Genomic DNA, 6,535 nt, shown 5'->3' with positions numbered 1-6,535 from the left:
CAATACGTAGGTGTAACATTCTAAACCCTGCAACGTTGCTACCCATTTATGACGCCCAAACGAACATTCATGACTGCATTAGTGAGGTTGAACTAACAACGAAACCAAGACAAGACCTTAGAGACACGCCCCTACCCAACCCTGACAAAACATTATTTGTGGACGGCTCTTGCATGCGCCTTACAACAGGAGAATTGGCGGCTGGCTATGCAGTGACAACCGGATCCACTGTCCTCGAGTCACATAAGATCATAGCGTTGTCAGCCCAGGCTGCCGAGTTAGTAGCGCTTATCCGTGCCTGTCATCTAGGAAAAGACATGACCATTAATGTGAACACTGATTCACAATATGCATTTGGAGTAGTGCACAACTTTGCCACTCTATGGAAGGAACAAGGGTTCCTCACCTCCCATGGATCCAAGATCCAGCACGCCGAACTCATTACACAGTTACTCAAAGCCATACACTTACCCAAACAGATATCAGTGATCAAAAGCAAAGTACACACTAAAGGGACAGATGACATTTCAAAAGGAAATGAGTTCGCTGATTTGACAGCAATAACAACAGCTCGGACAGAACTGACGGCATTACAGGGAAATAGGGTGCTCGTGGTCGGAGACCCTTTCCAAGAAGTACAGAATATCCAGAAACATGTAACCAAAGCTGAATTACAGGAGTGGAAAGAGAAAGGAGGGGTGCAGACGGAACATGGGTGGATGACTCCGGAGAGAGCTGTGTGGTTCCTACCAGATGCGATGGTCCAGGTCATTATCAACACGATACATGGGCCAGCGCACCTGGGCGAAAAGGGTATGATAGAAAGCATCAAAGATATATGGCACAACAGACACCTTAGAGCAGCAGCTAAACAACAAACTAAGACCTGCATGATATGTTCTCAGTACAACCCCGGCAAGGGCACACCCGTTGAGCAAGGTGGGTTCCACCCACCGGACCACCCCTTCGAAGTCCTCCAGATGAATTACATCCAAATGGATCGATGCAAGGGACATAAATATGTCTTAGTGGTCGTGTGTGCTCTGACCAGGTGGACAGAGGCATACCCAGTCCCAGACTATACTGCATCAACAACAGAAAAACAGTTGGTGAGAGAATTCTTCCCTCGATATGGGCTGCCCCGTGTCATTTACTCAGATAATGGCCAACCTTTCTCGTCAGAACTGATGAAACATGTCTCACTACTCCTGGGGTATACCTGGAAGTGAACACTGTGATGACAGAATCCTTGCACTCGTATCAGTGTAATAAAAGTTTGAATCTTGTAAATAAGATGTATGTTGGTGCTAAATGAGATCTCCCTTCTGGGTCATAGGAATCAAGTAACAACTAACGATAGTGCTATTCCTGCAGGGAACGGCGTCCTCATTGAGCACTCAGAACAATTGTTCCTTAGGACTGCGTTTAATTCCTTTCAATAAAGTTGTATTCAAAGAGTTTCATTTGTGAGTAAATCATAAATTCTTCAATGTTATAATCATCTTTATAAATCAAAATCAAACGCCCAATGCATTTCGGGCAGTGTGCCCTTCTTCAGGGGCATTATATTCTGTTGAGGAAAAACACAACTGTAATACTGAGGTACTGGGTTTTTAAGAACCGGCACAGAACCGGTAACCCAGCGGTGCCAGGGAATCAACACCCAGAGACCTCGGGTTCTTCCTGATCCAGACCTACAGAAACTCAGAGTCTTCTAGGTGAAGTCAAATATTAGTTTATTGGCTGCAACCAAGGTAACAGGTGTCCTAGAAGTACAATACGGGTATGTTCTCAGGAGACTGCACACTTTTTCAAAGTCCGGCTTCTCTTCTTATACACACTTTTGGGCCTCAGGCAAAACATTCTTGGTTGTAAAGTAAATAGTTAACATGTTTCCAGTACAAAGAAAAAGCAGAGTCATGATGACATGTCCATATTTCACTTCGTGCTGCCGACAACAAATCATTTGGCAAGGCCCAACATTTCATCAGATATCACTGGACCCCTAATAAAAACGGGCACCTCCCCATCATAAAGTAAGTGAAGCAAAAAAGTGGAGATAGATGTGAGCGAGATATGGCAGGTGTGCGCGCTGAAATGGTTTTATGGTTTGTTGAGCCTAGATGCTATCTCGCTACGGCCAGTGGGAGGGAACTGACCTAACGAGTTCGGCCTGGGGCAATGGTTCCAACTTGTACTGAGGTCAGGGAAAAGTCGATTAAGGAGTATGTGTCCTTGTGGAATCAAATTCAACTGGATTAAGGCCTATGTAAAGGGCAACATATAACTGGGAGCCAAGGGTTCAGAATGTAAATGACGATTTCGAGGTGAAATCGTCACTCGAATATGCTGAAAATACATGTACATGATGTACTCATCATTCTCGGTCTTTTGATACCAAATTCGTCATGTTTCGACGAAGTTTTAATTTTCGAGTCCAGAACGATTATACGAATCCAGATTTTCAGAACCACAATACAATCATTTGAACACGAGTATACAAAACACATTACTTTTAATCATTTTAAATCGAGTCTCTCTCTTAGAGTACCTTATATCCCTTCCTGATATGATGTGTACATTTCAAGCACAATCTCAGTGGACCCATGAGTCAACATTTTATTTTTACTTAGATGTATACGTGAAGGGCATATTAGTGAGTAAACCAGTCATGTGGCACAGTCAACCTTAATACGTTTCTGTGCGTTAGTTGTGTAAAAACAAACGGTACATTAATTTTAATACCTGAATTGTCACGTCGTCTAACAGAGTTTCAATGATAGCCGCTAACAGGATATGTAAATGACCTGTAATACATGCTTAACCGCAATTCAGAGCTACAGTGGTTCGAGCGTAAGAAATCTTAAATTGCCGGTTAAAAAACGTACGTATCGATGTCAGTAACCAGCTTAACGCTTGCAGAGTACTTTTTTTAAAAGTTGGTCAAGTCGTTTTCCTAAAACACAATGTAGAACAGAAGGTTGGTTTGTGGTATGTAAACCGGTATGGCACACACATAGCGTGTTGCTTCTGTTCGCCCTCGTTTATTTTGGAAAAGCTTACCGTAAAGGTAACGGACTTCAAAGTAAAGATGCCATCGGTATCCTGAAAGTTCTAAATGATGGTGCGGGTGAGCAGAACCCGCAAAACTGCCGTATTTAACCCGGAAGTTCCTGTCAAGTAACATCAAACAATTACTCTACTTATCCAAGAAAATAGTCAACCAAAAACTACATGCAAGCACTCTCATAAAGTATCATAAAGTACAAAGAATCCCTCGAGGGTTGCACATCTCGCTCAAGTCAACACTTCGCAAATATAATCCAAAATTTACACAACGATGGCAAGCAATACTCAACAAATGTTCACTCGATCTGATTCTTTTAATTATTGAGGAATTGGCTAAACTTATTAAGGATCTAACAACAGAAACTCAACAACTCAAGGATGAACTCGATGGAATGTTAAATAAGGAGGAAATGGAGGATATGCTAAATGACATTAACAAACAACTGGAATCGTGCACCAAAGATATTAATGACCGCAAAATCAGGAAATTTAAAAGGGATACTGTTATATCCTGAGTATTGCACTTATGTGTAATCAGCCTAGGTCCTCCTAGCTGCTCAGCCAGAGTGAGAGATGGTATTAGAATGTTGGTGTGACTGTGATGCGTGGAATGCCCGGGTGCCTGAGTGGATGTGTGGATGACAGTTGGAGATGGGCTGAGCAGCTAGGCAGGCTGCTCCTGGTGGGGCTGGTGCATGGCTGGTACATGACTTGTACCCATTTAGAGCTGGCTGGACTAAGATTGTTAATATACTGACATGGAGACAATAAAGAAGACATGAAACTACCAACATGGCTACCAGAGTCTCTATTTAGGAATCAACATTTTATTTGGCGACGAGCGGACCTGGACTCAAGCGTGTTTAAGCACAGTACAGTAACCAAGAGACCAAGAGACTATTAAGGGAATACAGTAACCAGTGAAACCACAAGAAAACTAAGCAATAATACATGATGGACAATGGAGCAACAGGCAAGCCAGCCCCACCAGTGTCCAAGCCATCGGACGGCCCTCCCACCAACCTGAACTTGCTCCATGGACTTCTCCACAGGTATGGCCTGTTTGCAGTTTGGGTATGATTGTAGAGACTTTTACCCTGCAGTATGGATGTATCCACTGCACAAGAGAACTGTGGCTGGTCAAGATTAGAGTTATGTTTAACTCTGTGTAGTAAGGAGCGCCTGCGGCTGAACAAGATTTGAGTTATGGACTAACTCTGTGAAGCAAGGAGTGCTTTGGCGTTAAGCTTCGTGCCTTTTTTAGCACAGACATGGTCATTTTTCAAAGTGGATACTGGTATGACCATGAAAAACGGTTTATCTGTTGTAAGCATTTCAAGCTATGGATGATGGAAGCTATGAGTTATGTCTAACTCACATTTGTTTGACTCTGATCTATTTACAATTTTAGCAGTATTCTCTACGTGTGCACACTAGAAGAGAAGAACGTTTTTTTTTAATCAAAAGTGCTGCTCTCTTTCTGTCCGTTTGTAAATTAATCTACAAGGAACTGGGCAATGTTTGCTCGACTAATTAACAGCCGAGCTACAAAACGTCAAACAGGTGAGAGGCTGAGAAATTGACTTTAAAAGTTATTTTCGCTCGAGCAAAGATGAGTGAGAGCGTGAAGAAAATGTTTTGACTTTGACAGTTTTATCGCTCGTGCAAAAATAAGGGAAAGCGTGAAGGAAATGTTGTGTTTTTCACTATATTTATTTTTAACTATGTGTGAGCTTGAGCAATGCTTTTGGTAATTTCGTTTTTCTTACCTCTTCAAACTGCCGATTTCAAAGTTTAAATATGTCGTTGCTCGCGCTCACCTTCGTGTGTGCCTTGGACCCGAGTTCTCTCTGGCGACATCTTCGGGCTGCATTTTCCCGATAATCTATTGTGACGCATCATCTGCTGCGCTGCTCACTGGCGTTTTGGTGCACGCAGCTACTGTGAGCCACCCGGAATGATGTCATTGTACGTGCCGCCATTTAGGGTTTAGTTGCGACCTTCTGTTGCCTACGGAGGGTACGCGACGTTATAGAGAACAGCAGCTAAATAGTACCGTCATCCACAAGTCTAATTACCTCATCATTGTGAATGTGTCAGCTTTCTAGGGGGTGCGCAGATAAGTTTGAGAGAGGCATGATGACCAACTCGCTTCAACTCGTTTTTCTTCACGTCGTGGGATTCTTCTGTCATTTCAGATACGGTGACTTTTCTACATCCATTGTTTTTCAATGTTCTGCAAAAGGTTATTCTGCCATCTAGTGGATCTGTGAAGTATAACAGTGGTTCGGGGAAGTATTACAGGGAACCTAGAAAAGAACAGAACCAGTCTATGAGATTGTTGGAGCTCATGCTATGTTTAGATCAGCAGTGTCCTGTTATCTTTTATCTCTTTACAGTTTAATGTATGTTACACATTCTTTACGCTTGCACTATTGCAATGTCTTGCTTTACAAGTTCTAGTGCATGTTATGTGGTGTTGTATTTCTTGCATTTATGAGTTGCTGCACAACTCGGGTGAGAGACCGCTCACCGGCGTGGGGCACAGTTCACTAGTTCTAATGTTAGTGGATTTGTTTCAGGAATTATTCAATTTTTCTGTTTAGCATGTAGTGATGTCACAAGTAAATATGCCACCGTTTTACGCAGTGTAAGCCATGTGGTCGTCTTTGTGTTTGGTGGGTGGCATCACAGTTGTTCCTTAGGTGTGGGATAGGTTTTTGACATGGGGTTTTCCTACATGTGCGATGGGCTTGTGTATAGGCTCATCACAGATGATCCTTTTCATGGAATTGAGTTGGGTTTGAGTCCCAGTTAGTGACCTCCATATGAGGTTTGGGTCTTGGGTCTGTACCCATATAAAAACTTTTGGTTTAACCTTTACTCAGGGTTAATATATGGGTTCTTATCCCATTGTCAGTTGTGCGCAGTACTAATGTACAACCCGGGTATACACCCCACTTACAGTTGCGCGCAGTACAATTGTACAACTAGGTTGTGTGTTTTGGGTGCTAGCCCCTCACACAGGGTCATGGGTCTCTGTCCCATATTGTACAAGTTCCCTTCTACTTGGGATAGGTCTTGCTGTGTATTTTATCTTTGATTTTACAGTACAGTGTTTTACGCATAGTATCATATTGATTCTTGTTCTTGTTTCTCAACACTACGGGCCCGATTCACAGAATGAACTTAAGACTAAATCCTAAACTTACTACTATTTGGTATTCACAGAATGCACTTACTACTTTCGGGATTCACAGAGTGAACTTACTACTTTCGGGATTCACAGAATAAATGTACTACTTCCGGTATTCACAGAATAGATTTAAGACTACTAACTCTAAGTCCGAACTCGGGCCGTAAATTCCGCCCCGTAGGCGGAGCTTCCAGCCCGGAGGCGGAGCTTGCGGCCCAAAGGCGGAGCTTCCGGCCCGGAATCGGAGCTTGCAGGCCAGAGGTGGAGATT

General features: G+C 43.0%; 1 long non-coding RNA gene across 1 annotated transcript; it reads right to left on the bottom strand.

Moving 5' to 3' along the window:
• Window positions 1-2,886: 2,886 nt before the first annotated feature.
• LOC144767914 (uncharacterized) lies at window positions 2,887-4,934 on the bottom strand. Its single transcript, XR_013598384.1, has 3 exons — window positions 4,890-4,934; window positions 3,064-3,173; window positions 2,887-2,956 (listed from the first exon to the last, which is right to left on the bottom strand). It is a non-coding gene; the product is annotated as an uncharacterized LOC144767914 (long non-coding RNA).
• Window positions 4,935-6,535: the final 1,601 nt, after the last annotated feature.

The sequence above is a fragment of the Lissotriton helveticus genome, chromosome 7 (genome assembly GCF_964261635.1).
Source record: "Lissotriton helveticus chromosome 7, aLisHel1.1, whole genome shotgun sequence".
NCBI classification, from domain to species: domain Eukaryota; kingdom Metazoa; phylum Chordata; class Amphibia; order Caudata; family Salamandridae; genus Lissotriton; species Lissotriton helveticus.
The sequence above is the reverse complement of the archived record's forward strand: the minus strand, read 5'-3'. Positions and strand labels throughout refer to the sequence as shown.